Source organism: Erpetoichthys calabaricus, chromosome 4 (assembly GCF_900747795.2).
Source record: "Erpetoichthys calabaricus chromosome 4, fErpCal1.3, whole genome shotgun sequence".
NCBI classification, from domain to species: Eukaryota; Metazoa; Chordata; class Cladistia; order Polypteriformes; family Polypteridae; genus Erpetoichthys; species Erpetoichthys calabaricus.
Genome location: NC_041397.2, coordinates 317,203,614 through 317,222,688, shown reverse-complemented (window position 1 = coordinate 317,222,688; position 19,075 = coordinate 317,203,614).

Sequence of the window (19,075 nt, the reverse complement as noted above, 5' to 3'; positions counted from 1 at the left end):
ATTTACTAAATGCACATTCAGAAAAGTGATTGGATGGGCAATTGAAAGCAAGCAATCTACTATGGGTGGCCAGGCATTGTGAAAAGATCTCAGGGATAAATTAGTGGACAGATGCAAGTCAGGAGATGGAACCAAAACATTTCAAAGGCTTTATCAATTCCTAGGAGTTCAGTAAAATCCACAATCAAGAAGTGGGAAGTGTTGGGTACGACTAGGATCCTCACCAGCCCCTCCAAATTGTATGGAAGAGTAAGGAGCAAACAGGTCAGAGAGGCTACCAAGGGGCCGATGGCAACTTTGAAGCAGTTACAGGAATTTCTGGCAAAGAGTGGCCATTGTGTGCAGGTGACAACAATATCACAGATGCTCCACAAATGTGGCTTGTAGGGGAGGCTTGCAAGAAAGACCACATCAAGTGTCGATTGAGCTTTGCCAAAAAGCACCTTGAAGATTCTGAGGCCCAAATGGAAAAAGGTGTTATGGTCAGATGAGACCAAAATCAAACCATTTGTCTTCACTTCTAATACAACTTGTCATCTAAAGACCACCTCAGACCTACAGTAAAGCATGGAGGGGGCAGCATCCCGTTATGGGGGCGTTCCTCTGCAGCAGGGACTGGGGCTCCTGTTAAGATAGAAGGAAAAATGATGGTTCAAAACAGTATCAAATTCTTCAGGAAAACCTTCTGCCCTCTGCCAGAAAGCTGTCAATGAGAAGAAGGTTCACCTTAAAACATGACGATGACCCAAAGCACACAGCAAAGTTGACCACACAGTGGCTGAAGGATAAAAGGTGAATGTCTTCGTGTGGCCTCGTCAGAGCCCAGACTTAAACCCGACTGAAAATCCGTGGCGTGACTTGAAGACTGCAGTCCAGCAGCGGTCACTGTCCAATCTGACTGAGCTTGAGCAGTTCTGTAAAGACGAGGGGGCAAATATCATACAGTCTAGGTGGGCAAATTTGGATTAGAAGAATCCTAATAGACTCATGGCTGGAATCAAAGCAAAAGGGGGTTTCACAAAGTACTGTCATGGAGGTGACCCTTCAATCATCTTTGTGATTTTATTTATTTATATTTCTGACTTTTCTGTTCAGTACATACAGCTGGAGAATATTTTTGTGTGTGTGTCTTCATTTCAGGCTGCAAAGCAACAAAATGTGAATATTTTGAAGGGGTGATTCTTCTATGTGTGGCAAGGACTGAGTCAGGGTTTAGGGTTTCAACCATGGCCAGAAGAGCCACTGGCTTTCGGGCGTATGGTTTCAACTGTGCTTGACGAGCCATTGGTTTGGGCTGTATGTAGCAAGGACTATTTGAAGTGGGAATTTTCAACTGGAATGCCCCTTATGTCACATTTCCAAGTCGGAAAATATGGGCTGGTTTGCCGCGCCCAATTTTCTCCAAATTCATATCACACTGAAAAAAGTATAACATTGATGTTGTTCATTCAACATCAATTTTCTCTTTCAAGCAACTTAAGATTAGTTATTTAGTGTTGCAGCTTGAAATATTTGATTTCAGATCTCAAAGTAAAAAAAAAAAATGTTTGTACCAAAGTAAGTTATGATGGAGGGAATAAACATAAAAATCCTATTTCAGTTAACCTAATATTTTAGGTTGTTCGTGTGCTGTGTTGGATGGCCGTTTGCATTTTCTTCCAGCCTGCTGGCTTTCCAACTGCCAAAAAGAAGAAGACTTTCCCGAGTGGAGTAGACGTGGCCATACAGGTCTGGTCATTTTCAGCAGCAGACTTTTATAACGGAGGATTTCTGGTAAGTAACCCTGTTTCTCAACTGTTAATTTTAAGTATAAGAACTCGTAATAAAACATACTTTCAAGAAAGCTGTAGAAACATTTAATAACTTTTTGTTGTATATTTAAGATTTACACTGCAAAATGCCTGTGTATTTTACTAGATTTTAAAATAAATGTAAAAAGTACAGCATTGGAATGTGTTATGTTCATAATATTTCTAATAGCATAAAAACAGGTTATGACCAATAAACCGTTTTAACTTGTAACAACTTTAAAAATAGATTTACTTCAGTATAAAATATTTGGATTGCACCCAATCACTCCAAATGATTTGCCTCAACTTAAAAATTCTGGTTTCAAGAAGATAAAAAGAAGTGTGAATCATTACCTTAATTATGTTAAGTTGCATGGCGGTTATACTTTTTTCAGTGCATGACGTCAATCCTAAATGGCGGCATACATGACAAACTTTATTGAAAACGATAATATTACACTGGTTCTTAGCACTTCTGTCTCTTTGTATCTTATTAAATCAGTCGCACACACAGTAGGCTACTGGCCAACATTACTACTTTGTTTGAATACGCAAAAAACACAGTGTATTACATTGTTATCGATTGTTATTTATTCTGGTGGAGCAACAAAGGTTTTCCTGGATGCGTCCATATCGGTTTACTGTATTACTGGAGAGCGCTCAACTTCAGGTGGGACGTCATTCGCAGCTCAGAAATTCCAACTTTCCTGGTAAATGGAACACAGTGCACCGGGGCTTGCGATTTTAACCATATAACTGAAAAGCCACTTTGTTGGGCCTGTGACAGAAGCGGGCGGGTATCTGTAAGCCAGGCTCCTTGTAGGGGCTAGAAAGACAGCCGCGCTCATCTCATAGTTTTCTTATATTTGATTGTTTCAAATAAACTTGACGTTTTCTTTTATTTTCTGTTTTTGGCTGGAGAAATGACTTCAGTTATTGCTCCCTCTTCTGCATATACTATCCATCCATCCATTTTCCAACCCGCTGAATCCGAATACAGGGTCACGGGGGTCTGCTGGAGCCAATCCCAGCCAACACAGGGCACAAGGCAGGAACCAATCCCGGACAGGGTGCCAACCCACCGCAGAACACACAGAGACACACCAAGCACACACTAGGGCCAATTTAGAATCGCCAATCCACCTAACCTGCATGTCTTTGGACTGTGGGAGGAAACTGGAGTACCCGAAGGAAACCCACGCAGACACGGGGAGAACATGCAAACACCACGCAGGGAGGACCCTGGAGGCGAACCCGAGTCTCCTAACTGCGAGGCACCAGCGCTACTGTAATTAATTTAATTGAATTAATGTATTTTTGTAATGCTGATTTAATGTATATCTACCAACAACTATACACATATGGAGGAAACCCATGCTAACACGGGGAGAACATGCAAACTCCACGCAGGGAGGACCCGGGAAGCGAACCCAGGTCCCCAGGTCTCCCAACTGCGAGGAAGCAGAGCTACCCACTGCGCCACCGTGCCGCCCTGCATATACTAAATTTTGTTAAATGTCTTATTCACTTTATGCTTTTTTTCTTTGCAGTTATGTTATTATTATGATTTATAAATTACACAGGATAGCTGTGGTCTGAATAGTTAGAACAAGGTGTGAAACAACACCTCCACCCCTCCCGCGTCATTCTAATAAGGGACCCATCTTGGTCTCCGCGGCTCGCAGGCTCTTCCGTTCCCTAAGCTGTGTGTCTGAGTCGCTCGGACTGCAATGATCTGCTTGACTCAACTGCTTTGTTTTTATTTTCATTTCTGGTATTAAGAACTCCAGAGCTTAACGAGCCGCTTTAATAATCAAGTGAAAGGAATTTCTGATGACGGTGGGAGGCTGGCGATTCCTGCATGGAGCTGCTCGTAGTTTACTGTAAGTTGATGGAGCATCAGACTCCTGGATTTCAATGTTACTCCACTTGTCTGTTACACTGATCGTTTATTTCTCGGTCGCCTTTTGAAATCTTTGTCAGTTTGTTTAATTTGATTGCGAATGAATTTTATATTTTGACTGATAATACTAAAGGACGATAGTGACGAATAGTTGAAACGGTCATTTATTAATATTCGGATTTATCCATTTTACTTGGTGGTGGTTCAAAACGGGCGGTGGGACTCGATAGCGGGCGGGTGGAAAATTCCTCCGTCTATGAAACGAAATAACTCAGCGAGAAACGAGACTGTAGTTTGTACAATGACGCACCGATAAAGTAAGTATTCTGAATTGCAATTTCATCGTTTTATTTTGTCTCAAGTACGTTAAAAGTAATTACTGATTACTTCTGGTGTTACACAACACAAAGCCTGCACCGGGAGGATTGGTCTTTAATCCCACAACTCAACACGTCCATAATCACAGCAAAGGTCTGCTATCATTGCTATCTGACTGTCATTCCAAATCCTCAGAGCACATTTTGTGCATTTATTTTTTTCACTCATTCCTTTCCACGTTTGGAAGTAAAATTGCTTCTTCCTACTGTAACATGCAAGCATCAGACCACCCACTAAAAATCAAACTTTAATTTACACAGTTTTCATCTGCTGTAAGAGACTTAAAATGGCCATTTTTTTGGTTTCTTATAGTGGTTAGCATAGCTGCCTTACAAAACTGTTCACATTTTTTAAGACTTTACGTGCAACACTTGGGAGTTTTCTGAGGGCACATGATGTTATTTTTGAGATAAATTGTAAGTGTACTGGAAACCAAATCTTTAACCAGACAATGCCATCAATCAATCCACACATCGATCCACCATGCTAGTTCAGGATGGGGATGCTGGAGGCCATTCCAGTAATCACAGGGTACAAGACAGGAACAACACGAGGACAGTGTGTCAGGGTGAACACTCACACACACACACACACACACACGCACGCACACACACCAGAGTCTATTGAGATGGGTCAGCGCCAATCCACCTAACCTGCATGTCTTTGGACTGAAGGAGGGAATCAGAGTACCCTGGAGGAAACCCACATGGACACATGGAGAACATTCAGACACCACAACACCTGGGATGTGAACCTCAGCCTCTTTGTTTTGATACTGCAGCCCTTTACCAGAGCCGTCCCATGTCACCTGGAATCACCAGCTGCTGGCATTCAGCATAAACGTGTGCCTTTGTGGCTTCTTCATGGGCACCTCTATGTGGGCACGGCACCTAATCAATGCTGGTGACTTCTTCAACACCTTGAATTGCACTTAATCAGCCTGAGCATTTCCAATGCATCATCTGTTCTGTCTTTCCTTACTCACTGAGGAGGTGGTGGTTCTCACGGTTTTTGATGCCAAAAACACACGCAGCAGACCTTTTAGGTAACAAAAGTAAACTTTTATTTCTCTCAGACCTCAGTGATACTTACTCTTCCATTTTCTTATTTCTTCTCCACGATAAGCACCCAGGATGAATTCTACATAAAAAAAAAAACAAAGTTCCCATCCCACTTTTCAGACCCACCACAAAATGAATGTTTGCATTCTGGGGTTCTGCGCTCAGACACCACATCATCTATTAGACTTAAAATAGCATTACAGTGCATCCGGAAAGTTTTCCCAGCGCATCACTTTTTCCACAATTTATAATGTTACAGCCTTATTCCAAAATGGATTAAATTCATTTTTTTCCTTAGAATTCTACACACAACACCCCATAATGACAAAGTGAAAAAAAGTTTACTTGAGATTTTTGCAAATTTATTAAAAATAAAAAAAATTGAGAAAGCACATGTACATACAGTGGTGTGAAAAACTATTTGCCCCTTTCCTGATTTCTTATTCTTTTGCATGTTTGTCACACAAAATGTTTCTGATCATCAAACACATTTAACCATTAGTCAAATATAACACAAGTAAACACAAAATGCAGTTTTTAAATGATGGTTTTTATTATTTAGGGAGAAAAAAAATCCAAACTTACATGGCCCTGTGTGAAAAAGTAATTGCCCCCTTGTTAAAAAATAACCTAACTGTGGTGTATCACACCTGAGTTCAATTTCCGTAGCCACCCCCAGGCCTGATTACTGCCACACCTGTTTCAATCAAGAAATCACTTAAATAGGAGCTGCCTGACACAGAGAAGTAGACCAAAAGCACCTCAAAAGCTAGACATCATGCCAAGATCCAAAGAAATTCAGGAACAAATGAGAACAGAAGTAATTGAGATCTATCAGTCTGGTAAAGGTTATAAAGCCATTTCTAAAGCTTTGGGACTCCAGCAAACCACAGTGAGAGCCATTATCCACAAATGGCAAAAACATGGAACAGTGGTGAACCTTCCCAGGAGTGGCCGGCCGACCAAAATTACCCCAAGAGCGCAGAGACGACTCATCCGAGAGGTCACAAAAGACCCCAGGACAACGTCTAAAGAACTGCAGGCCTCACTTGCCTCAATTAAGGTCAGTGTTCACGACTCCACCATAAGAAAGAGACTGGGCAAAAACGGCCTGCATGGCAGATTTCCAAGACGCAAACCACTGTTAAGCAAAAAGAACATTAGGGCTCGTCTCAATTTTGCTAAGAAACATCTCAATGATTGCCAAGACTTTTGGGAAAATACCTTGTGGACTGATGAGTCAAAAGTTGAACTTTTTGGAAGGCAAATGTCCCGTTACATCTGGCGTAAAAGGAACACAGCATTTCAGAAAAAGAACATCATCCCAACAGTAAAATATGGTGGTGGTAGTGTGATGGTCTGGGGTTGTTTTGCTGCTTCAGGACCTGGAAGGCTTGCTGTGATAGATGGAACCATGAATTCTACTGTCTACCAAAAAATCCTGAAGGAGAATGTCCGGCCATCTGTTCGTCAACTCAAGCTGAAGCGATCTTGGGTGCTGCAACAGGACAATGACCCAAAACACACCAGCAAATCCACCTCTGAATGGCTGAAGAAAAACAAAATGAAGACTTTGGAGTGGCCTAGTCAAAGTCCTGACCTGAATCCAATTGAGATGCTATGGCATGACCTTAAAAAGGCGGTTCATGCTAGAAAACCCTCAAATAAAGCTGAATTACAACAATTTTGCAAAGATGAGTGGGCCAAAATTCCTCCAGAGCGCTGTAAAAGACTCATTGCAAGTTATCGCAAACGCTTGATTGCAGTTATTGCTGCTAAGGGTGGCCCAACCAGTTATTAGGTTCAGGGGGCAATTACTTTTTCACACAGGGCCATGTAGGTTTGGATTTTTTTTTCTCCCTAAATAATAAAAACCACCATTTACAAACTGCATTTTGTGTTTACTTGTGTTATATTTGACTAATGGTTAAATGTGTTTGATGATCAGAAACATTTTGTGTGACAAACATGCAAAAGAATAAGAAATCAGGAAGGGGGCAAATAGTTTTTCACACCACTGTAAGTATTCACAGCCTTTGCCATGAAGCTCCAAATTGAGCTCAGGTGCATCCTGTTTCCCCTGATCATCCTTGAGATGTTTCTGCAGCTTCATTGGAGTCCACCTGTGGTAAATTCAGTTGACTGGACATGATTTGGAAAGGCACACACCTGTCTATAGAAGGTCCCACAGTTGACAGTTCATGTCAGAGCACAAACCAAGCATGAAGTCAGAGGAATTGTCTGTAGACCTCCGAGACAGGATTGTCTCGAGGCACAAATCTGGGGAAGGTTACAGAAAAATTTCTGCTGCTTTGAAGGTCCCAATGAGCACAGTGGCCTCCATCATCCGTAAGTGGAAGAAGTTCAAAACCACCAGGACTCTTCCTAGAGCTGGCCGGCCATCTAAACTGAGCAATCGGGGAATAGGGCCTTAGTCAGGGAGGTGACCAAGAACCAGATGGTCACTCTGTCAGAGCTCCAGAGGTCCTCTGTAGAGAGAGGAGAACCTTCCAGAAGGACAACCATCTCTACAGCAATCCACCAATCAGGCCTGTATGGTAGATTGGCCAGACGGAAGCCACTCCTTAGTAAAAGGCACATGGCAGCCCGCCTGGAGTTTGCCAAAAGGCACCTGAAGGACTCTCAGACCATGAGAAAGAAAATTCTCTGGTCTGATGAGACAAAGATTGAACTCTTTGGTGTGAATGCCAGGCGTCACGTTTGGAGGAATCCTGGCACCATCCCTACAGTGAAGCATGGTGGAGGCAGCATCATGGTGTTGGGATGTTTTTCAGCGGCAGGGACTGGGAGACTAGTCAGGATAAAGGGAAAGATGACTGCAGCAATGTACAACAACAACAACAACAACATTTATTTATATAGCACATTTTCATACAAAAAGTAGCTCAAAGTGCTTTACATAATGAAGAGAAGAAAAATAAAAGACAAAATAAGAAATTAAAATAAGACAACATTAATTAACATAGAAAGGAGTAAGGTCCGATGGCCAGGGTGGACAGAAAAAACAAAAAAAAACTCCAGAAGGCTGGAGAAAAAAATAAAATCTGTAGGGGATCCAGGCCACGAGACTGCCCAGTCCCCTCTGGGCATTCTACCTAACATAAATGAAATAGTCCTCTTTGTAGTTCGGGTTTTTCACGGAGTCACTTGATGCTGATGGTCATACAGACTTCTGGCTTTTAATCCATCCATCATTGTTGGATCATCATGGTGCTTTGGGTAGATGGTGGTGGCGCACGCCACCACCAACAGGACACCGGAAAAGGAAACAGAAGAGAGTAGGGGTTAGTACAGATTTTGAATGAATAGTTATTATAATGAATTAGATATACAGAGTATCAGGATTAAATTACAGTGAAGTTATGAGAAGGCCATGTTAAAATAATGTGTTTTCAGTAGTTTTTTAAAGTGCTCCACTGTATTAGCCTGGTGAATTCCTACTGGCAGGCTATTCCAGATTTTAGGTGCATAACAGCAGAAGGCTGCCTCACCACTTCTTTTAAGTTTTGCTCTTGGAATTCTAAGGAGACACTCAGTTGAGGATCTGAGGTTACGATTTGGAATATAAGGTGTCAGACATTCCGATATATAAGCCGGGGCGAGATTATTTAAAGCTTTATAAACCATAAGCAGAATTTTAAAGTCAATTCTGAATGACACAGGTAACCAGTGTAGTGACATCAAAACTGAAGAAATGTGTTCAGATTTTCTTTTCCTGGTAAGGATTCTAGCAGCTGCATTCTGCACTAGTTGCAAACGATTGATGTCTTTTTTGGGTAGTCCTGAGAGAAGTGCGTTACAGTAATCTAGCCGACTGAAAACAAACGCATGAACTAATTTCTCTGCATCTTTCGATGATATAAGAGGTCTAACTTTTGCTATATTTCTTAGGTGAAAAAATGCTGTCCTAGTGATCTGATTAATATGCGATTTAAAATTCAGATTACAATCAACGGTTACCCCTAAGTTTTTTACCTCCGATTTGACTTTTAATCCTAATGCATCCAGTTTATTTCTAATAGCCTCATTGTATCCATTATTGCCAATCACTAAGATTTTGGTTTTTTCTTTATTTAATTTGAGAAAGTTACTATTCATCCATTCTGAGATACAAGTTAGACATTGTGTTAGCGAATCAAGAGATTTGGGGTCATCAGGTGCTTTTGATAAATACAGCTGTGTGTCATCAGCATAGCTGTGGTAGCTCACGTTGTGCCCTGAGATAATCTGACCTAATGGAAGCATGTAGATTGAGAAGAGCAGTGGACCCAGGATAGAGCCTTGTGGAACACCATATAGAATATCATGTGTTTTTGAGTTATAATTACCACAACTAACAAAGAATTTTCTCCCTGCCATGTAGGATTCAAACCAATTTAAGACACTGCCAGAGAGGCCCACCCATTGACTAAGGCGATTCTTAAGAATATTATGATCAATGGTGTCAAATGCGGCACTCAGATCTAAGAGGATGAGAACAGATAAATGGCCTCTGTCTGCATTTACCCGCAAGTCATTTACTACTTTAACGAGTGCAGTTTCTGTGCTGTGATTTGTTCTAAAACCTGACTGAAATTTATCAAGAATAGCAGGTTTATTGAGGTGCTCATTTAACTGTATAATGACTGCCTTCTCTAGAATTTTACTTAAGAAAGGCAGGTTAGAGATGGGTCTATAATTTTCAAGAGCAGAGGGATCGAGATTATTTTTCTTAAGTAGAGGTTTAACTACCGCAGTCTTAAGACAGTCTGGGAAGACCCCCGTATCTAATGACGAATTTACTATGTCAAGAACATTATCAATAAGCACGCCCGATACCTCTTTGAAAAAATTAGTTGGTATTGGGTCAAGGGCACAGGTGGAGGGTTTCATTTGAGAAATTATTTTATGTAAATCAGGTAAATCTATCCTAGTGAAAGACTTTAATTTGTTTATTATGGGGTACTGGGGTTTAGGAGGATCCTTAGTGTTGGGGAGATATACTATGTTATTTCTAATATCATTAATTTTTTGATTGAAAAATACAGCGATAGCCTCACAGGTTTTACTGGAAGTACTTAGGAGGCATTCCTTTGAGTTACCTGGGTTTAACAGATGATCAATTGTCGAAAATAAGACTCTGGGATTACTAGCATTGTTATTTATAATCTTAGAGAAATAGCAGCGCCTCTCAAGACGGGCTGTGTTATTGTATTCTGTTATTTTAACTTTTAATATTTCATAGTCAATAGTTAGTTTAGTTTTCCTCCATTTACGCTCAGCTCTACAGCATGTTCTCTTTAAATCAGACACTCTTTGGGTCTTCCATGGTATAACAATGCTAGAAGATTTTTTAACTGTCTTTGTACAGAGACATCCTGGATGAAAACCTGCTCCAGAGCGCTCTTGACCTCAGACTGGGGCGACGGTTCATCTTTCAGCAGGACAACGACCCTAAGCACACAGCCAAGATATCAAAGGAGTGGCTTCAGGACAACTCTGTGAATGTCCTTGAGTGGCCCAGCCAGAGCCCAGACTTGAATCCGATTGAACATCTCTGGAGAGATCTTAAAATGGCTGTGCACCGACACTTCCCATCCAACCTGATTGAGCTTGAGAGGTGCTGCAAAGAGGAATGGGCGAAACTGGCCAAGGATAGGTGTGCCAAGCTTGTGGCATCATATTCAACAAGACTTGAGGCTGGAATTTCTGCCAAAGGTGCATCGACAAAGTATTGAGCAAAGGCTGTGAATACTTATGGACATAGGATTTCTCAGTTTTTTTATTTTTAATAAATTTGCAACAACCTCAAGTAAACTTTTTTCACGTTGTCATTATGGGGTGTTGTGTGCAGAATTCTGAGGAAAAAAAATGAATTTAATCCATTTTGGAATAAGGCTGTAACATAACAAAATGTGGAAAAAGTGATGCGCTGTGAATACTTTCTGGATGCACTGTATGTGTTCAATAATCTTATTTCAATTATTTAATCTTATTTAATAATCTTCAGTTATATACTGAACTAGCCGTCCCCTGTGGCTCTGCCCATGCAGTAGTGAAACAGGACAAACTTTAAAGATCAATAAACAAACAGGCATCGCTAGCTAAGCGGAGGTAAGGTACCCTCCAAAACGCAGAGGTTAGAGCGACTCGAATGGTGGCTGGCGCATCAGTGAGGAGGGCCCTACCCAGCTTCCCACTCCTGACGTCACGCTTCCCACTCCCAACATCAGTCTCAGAATATATCACTCCTGGAAGTGAACTCTGATTCTTAGCTCGATGAGAAAAATCGCAAAATCAACCGGAATGTTCAAGCAAATTATATAAAAAAAAAACAACAACAACAACAACAACATTTATTTATATAGCACATTTTCATACAAAAAGTAGCTCAAAGTGCTTTACATAATGAAGAAAAGAAGAATAAAAGACAAATAAGAAATTAAAATAAGACAACCTTAGTTAACATAAAAAGGAGTAAGGTCCGATGGCCAGGGTGGACAGAAAAAACAAAAAAAAACTCCAGAAGGCTGGAGAAAAAAATAAAATCTGTAGGGGTTCCAGGCCACGAGACCGCCCAGTCCCCTTTGGGCATTCTACCTAACATAAATGAAATAGTCCTCTTTGTAGTTAGGGTTCTCACGGAGTCACTTGATGCTGATGGTTATACAGACTTCTGGCTTTTAATCCATCCATCATTGTTGGAACATCATGGTGCTTTGGGTAGATGGTGGTGGCACAAGCCACCACCAATAGGACACCGGAAAAGGAAACAGAAGAGAGAGTAGGGGTTAGTACAAATTTTGAATGAATAGTTATTATAATGAATTGGATATACAGAGTGTCAGGATTAAATTACAGTGAAGTTATGAGAAGGCCATGTTAAAGTAATGTGTTTTCAGTAGTTTTTTAAAGTGCTCCACTGTATTAGCCTGGCGAATTCCTACTGGCAGGCTATTCCAGATTTTTGGTGCATAACAGCAGAAGGCCGCCTCACCACTTCTTTTAAGTTTTGCTCTTGGAATTCTAAGGAGACACTCAGTTGAGGATCTGAGGTTGCGATTTGGAATATAAGGTGTCAGACATTCCGATATATAAGACGGGGCGAGATTATTTAAAGCTTTATAAACCATAAGCAGAATTTTAAAGTCAATTCTGAATGACACAGGTAACCAGTGTAGTGACATCAAAACTGGAGAAATGTGTTCGGATTTTCTTTTCCTGGTAAGGATTCTAGCAGCTGCATTCTGCACTAACTGCAAACGATTGATGTCTTTTTTGGGTAGTCCTGAGAGGAGTGCATTACAGTAATCTAGCCGACTAAAGACAAACGCATGAACTAATTTCTCTGCATCTTTCGATGATATAAGAGGTCTAACTTTTGCTATGTTCCTTAGGTGAAAAAATGCTGTCCTAGTGATTTTATTAATATGCGATTTAAAATTCAGATTACAATCAACGGTTACCCCTAAGCTTTTTACCTCCGATTTGACTTTTAATCCTAATGCATCCAGTTTATTTCTAATAGCCTCATTGTATCCATTATTGCCAATCACTAAGATTTCGGTTTTTTCTTTATTTAATTTGAGAAAGTTACTATTCATCCATTCTGAGATACAGGTTAGACATTGTGTTAGCGAATCAAGAGATTTGGGGTCATCAGGTGCTATTGATAAATACAGCTGTGTGTCATCAGCATAGCTGTGGTAGCTCACGTTATGTCCCGAGATAATCTGACCTAATGGAAGCATGTAGATTGAGAAGAGCAGCGGACCCAGGATAGAGCCTTGTGGAACACCATATAGAATATCATGTGTCTTTGAGTTATAATTACCACAACTAACAAAGAATTTTCTCCCTGCCAGGTAGGATTCAAACCAGTTTAAGACACTGCCAGAGAGGCCCACCCATTGACTAAGGCGATTCTTAAGAATATTATGATCAATAGTGTCAAATGCGGCACTCAAATCTAAGAGGATGAGAACAGATAAATGGCCTCTGTCTGCATTTACCCGCAAGTCATTTACTACTTTAACGAGTGCAGTTTCTGTGCTGTGATTTGTTCTAAAACCTGACTGAAATTTATCAAGAATAGCATGTTTATTGAGGTGCTCATTTAACTGCATAATGACTGCCTTCTCTAGAATTTTACTTAAGAAAGGCAGGTCTAACCCGATCTAAATCATTACGTGGTTCTGTTGTTCGCTAGCTAAGTGGAGGCCAGGTACACGTCCCGAGGCAGACGTGTGAGTGAGGAGGGCCCCGGTGCGTGTCAATTGGATTCGCACAAATAAATCGGTACCACAAACGAACTATGATACATAGCGCAATGAGAAAAGTCGCAAAATCAACCAGAATGTTGAAGCAAATTCTAGAAAAAAAAAAACGATTTAAATCTGTTAAGTAGTTCTCTCGTGAAAAGCGGACAGAAAGACAGATGTTGGATTCTATATACACAGAGATTATTTTTTTGCCTGTCAAACAAACTGCTGCAACTTTTTTTGGCAGGCCGAGTGCAAGAAAAGCAGCACTGACGGCGTTTGACCCCCTAGGTACAGATTCAGAAAAAACGGATTGATTGATAGAAATGTTGTAGGGGCCGCCTGGTGGTCCTGATCAGCGGTGAGGAAACCATCACAAGAAGAGGTATTCTGAAATTAATCATTATAACATAAAAGAGTCATTTCTATTCAGGAAAGCCCCATTGCTAAATAAAAGGAGCATTTAAAGTGAGTTCACTTTAAAATAACACCTACAGAATATTCTAACTACATTATTAAAACAAAATAAAAAAAATAACTGTATTTCATAGTACATAATTAGACGCCTATGCATTTCATTAATATATCGCCCGCACTTTTTTCATGAGGTTTATCAATTCACTTTGTAATTGTAATACCTGAGCAGAAATTTTACTATCTATCTTTAAGTTGTCGTGAAGCACTTGGAGCCAATGTTGGGTGTAAGACGGTATAAGAAACGTATAATATATAACAAAGATAGATAGATATGAAAGTCACTATGTAGCAGTGATAGACAGGCACCGAATACCTTAAAGGAGAGCTGGTGGGACTTTTCATTCTTCATTTCCTGTCCCTTGCACTCCTTTTTTTTCTTTAGAACCTTAGAACACTCTAGACGAGAACAGGCCATTCAGCCCAACAAAGCTCGCCAGTCCTATCCACTTATTTCTTCCAAAAAATCATCAAGTCGAGTTTTGAAAGTCCCTAAAGTCTTACTGTCTACCAAACTACCTGGTCGCTTATTCCAAGTGTCTATCATTCTATGTGTAAAGAGAAACTTCCTAATGTTTGTGCGAAATTTAACTTTAACAAGTTTCCAACTGGGTCCACGTGTTCTTGAGGGAGCTGGGTGGTCTTATGGTCTGAAGCCCCTGCAGATTTTATTTTTTCTCTCCAGCCGTCTGGAGTTTTTTTTTTTTTTTTTTTTCTGTCCTCCCTGGCCATCGGACATTACTCTTATTTTATGTTAATTAATGTTGTCTTATTTTAATTCTTACTTTGTCTTTTATTTTTCTTTTCTTCATTATGTAAAGCACTTTGAGCTACAGTATTTGTATGAAAATGTGCTATAGAAATAAATCTTGTTGTTGTTGTTGATGAAGTCATTTTAAAGTCCACTGCACTAATTCCCTTCATAATTTTAAACACTTCAGTCAGGTCTCCTCTTAATCTACTTTTGCTTAAACTGTAAAGGCTCAGCTCTTTTAATCTTTCCTCATAATTCATCCCCTGCAGTCCTGCAGTCAGCCTGGTCGCTCTTCTCTGGCCTTTCTCTTGTGCTGTTATGTCTTTTTTGTAGCCTGGAGATCCAAACTGCACCCAGGACTCCAGATGCTGCCTCACCAGTGCGTTATAAAGCTTTCAGTTCTCTCTCTTTGCAGATTGCCTCCTCTTTTGGCTCGTTGCTGTTATTTGTCCCGAGTTGCCAATGGCCTCTGGCTCAGATCTGTTGGTGTCCTGTAATCATCACTCCTACCAACTCTACTGGTTCAGACAGCAGCACCCTGGAGAGGTCCCAGTGCCCCTTATACATACCTATGGACCAGGAGACGATTCAGCCTTCCGCTACCCCGGGACCTCAGACAGATTCTCAGTGACATCAGAGGGCATGCTGGTCATCAGGAATGTGAGTGAGGAGGACGAAAACTTTTACTATTACTGTGTGGTGAAAGACCAAGGTGGCAAGATCTTATTTAGAAACGTTAGTAAACCTAAACGGAAAGGTAAGACTCGCGTTTCATTTATGATGTTTCTTTAAAATTTCACTTTCATCTGAGCTCTGAAAGGGGTTGTGAATATGACATTAAGGCCGTCCTTGCTTGTAATACATTTCAAATCATTTTTCATGTTAATTGTAATATGATACTAACGTACCTGCAACTTTAAATTGAAGTGAGTGTGCCCAGTAGAGCACTAGTGTCCCATTCAGGGTTGATTCCCACCCTGTGCTAAAGGAGGAACTGTAGGACTGTAAAGGATTTCAGTGTTCACTGCACAGTTCTAGTCAGAATGCTAGTAGAGGATTCAGAGAACTCCACACAGCAGCCATTTAATGAGGTTTTACTATTTAATGTTAAGTTACAGAGCAGCAGGATGTGGATTTCTGCACACAGATTTATAAGCGTGTGTGTTTTGCTATTAAATGCAGACTTTCTTGGAATATCTTTATGGTATAAAGACAAACGGCCAGTAATTCACACACAGAGATGACTAGCCGTTGTCACGCACGTGCGCATGGGAGACAACTAAAAGGCTCAAAAGACAGTAATTCCTCACCAAATCAGGGGGTGGCAGAGTGTATTAATCTTTGCTCTTTTCCGTTGACAGACCGATCATGGGAAATTCAACTTGAGTCCGATGACGTCACTTTCGGGTCCGGTATCAAGACGACATTTCCGGGTTCCTGCCAACTACGCCACTGTGAAATGATTCGGCCAACAGAGGAAAGAGTTTGGAAGAAGCCACCTATATACTTGAATTTGGCTGTCAAATAACTGCAAAGGTGGTTCAAGTTGGTACAGTTTAGTACATATGTGACTATCCGGGTTCTGCTCCACTCTCCCATCCGATTTCGGGGAACTCTTGAACCCGACACCATCGATAATGTCACCGAGATGAGCTGACAAATGAGGACAATTCTCTAATGAAGCCAGGAGATATTTCCAAAAAGTGCCAAAGTGCTTTTATTAAAACCAACAAGTGTCCAAAGTGCAGTGCATCAGGTTCAATAAATCCATAAAAACAAGTGTTCAGTGGGGATAAAAATAACAATAAATAAATCCGATAAAACCCGAGGTTAAAATGCAGTCTCATTCCGATCTTAGCCCACCTCCGTCTCTCTTTCTCCCCGGTTCATCCATAACTCCCGCAGCCGGCGGAGACCCAACAGCCAAAAGCTCCTATCAGCTGACCTCCGTCTTGGCTTCCATTAAGGACATCACTGCCAGACCGTCCGAGGTCGGCTCTCCTCCCTTCATCCTTTGCGCTCACGCAGTCGCTCCTCAGATCCCTTGGGAGGACACCTGCCCCTAGAGTGCTACCAACAAATGCTCCTTCGCGGGGCCCCAGCTCGTGCTGTCTCCTCCTTACAGATGGCCAGATCGTACTTCCAAAACAGCCATTCATGTCCTTTAACTTCCTGTTTTCTTTCTCGATCCATCTATCCATCTATATATCTCTCCATTTCCATCTATATTTCCTCTTTCCTGGTGTCGACCCGTATACATAGCCCAGTCTCACTGTGCCTTCATGGCCGCAGTGCCTTAATCACATGCCGCAGGAAGCCAATGAAGCAACTGAGAACGAACACATCCACACGTGCAGGTGCGACTCACTCCAACTACCTCATTAACTCCTCATGGTTGTGCAATTGCGCCCATGGAGAATGACACAGCTATTTGGATTTAAAACCCGGACCTTTTTTGTAAAGCTGCGGACCCACTATACCACAACATAGCATAAGAACAAACAGTATCTCAAACATGGTGGTTATATATGAGGCAGACGGGAAATGATGTCATCAGGTAGGAGCCGGAAGTGACACCCTCAGGACCGGACACGGAACTGAGGTCCTCAGGACCGCAACCAGAAGTGTCATCTTGATACCGGACCCGGAAATGATGTCATTGGATTCAAGTACAATTTCCAGTGATTGGTCTGTCAATGGAAAAGAGCAAAGATTAATGCACTCTGCCACCCCCTGGTTTGGCGAGGAATTACTGTCTTTTGAGCCTTTTAGCTGTCTCCCATGTGCACATGCGTGACACCCTGTATGATTTCCCATTGGGATTAATAAAGTATCTATCTATCTATCTATCTATCTATCTATCTATCTATCTATCTATCTATCTATCTATCTATCTATCTATCTATCTATCTATCTATCTATCTATCTATCTATCTATCTATCTATCTATCTATCTATCTATCTATCTATCTATCTTTTTCAACTAATTCAACCAAAAGACTTCAGCTACACACCTCCAGAGCTGCACTTCATTGAGGGGGCTGTCGCTTTATATGTTGGCCTGGCTGTACTATGCTTAAAATTAGGGATGGGGGAGGGTTATCTGACTCAAGTTAATTAAACCAGGTGACAAAAACCTTCAATCTAATTGGTTGTACAGTGGAGTTACTGAATCGTAGAGCTATGGAGGTCCCACAGGCGGACCCATCTCAATGGATGCTGGGATGTGCACTCTTGATTCGCTTGGCCTTTCTAACACACCCTGTGCCTGATGCTGGTGGGGTAGGTTTCAATACCTTTTGACACTGAAGTGGGTTAAGCAGGTTCAGAAAAAGGACAGACAGATGCATAAACTGTTTGAGGAGATATCAGGGAAAGGGCATCCTCAGGTTGGCACAGCACAGTCTCTAAATTCCTCAGAGCCTTCAGGAGGCTTTCATCGCCCTCAGAAAGGTTGCCAGAGGGCAGTACATACTGTGCATGTCTGCTGAGGGTCCTGGGATGACAACGAGGATGGGCAACATCACATAGAGCCGAGGACTAAGGTGGTTCAGGGAGGCGTCCTGCGGAGAGGTTCAGGGACCCAAACCAGGCGCAGAAGGTTGGCTGAAATGCCGATTAGGCGCTTCCTCGACTGCAAGGAACCCATTTGGGGTTAAACTGAGGAGATGTCCATTTTAAGGGGATACATCGGGACTGCATTTTTAAAGGATAGATACCTGCCTTGAGTTTTTAACCTCGTTTTTAAAGGATTATCGATTGAACTGTTTTAAAAATTGATTTGGCACCGTTTTTAAGGATTATCTTACATATAAACGTCTACGCGTGGAAGTGTGTGTGTCTGTCTGTCTGACCCAGAAGTGGGAGATGGAGACGGGGTAAGGACTCCAAATCTGAGGATACACAAGCAATGCCAGCACGTCAGCAGGCAAAAAAATACCTCGGAAGAAAGAGTCACTCACTTAGCCGCTATTACACAAGTGAGGCGAATACATCAGCAAAACGAAACCTCCTAGGAGAAAGATGCCCAGAGTAGTTCCTTTCAATTACCTGACATCTCTACATTTCAGTTTTTTTTCTGACGATTTCAATAGTTTCTAGGACCCCGGGCTTTTTACAGCACAGGCTTACACAGCTAGTTAATGCATGTGTAATGGATGGAGCACTGCACTGTTTAATTTGGGCACTTTGTTTTGCTTGTTTTAAATAAAAGTCACTAATCACTTTTTGCACCCACCCCTTGTCAGGCTGCACATGTCCTCATCTGCCCGACTCATCTCGGTAACGTTACAGATGGTGGTGGGTTCAACAGGCCCCTGGACACAACACCATTGCGCTGTCGCAGAGACAAGCAAAATAGTTTGCACATAGGGCAGATACACAAGCTGTGGTCTTCAATAGGAGGGCAAGGCCAGAATGGACAGGCCACCTCCAGGCCACTAGAGGACACACGG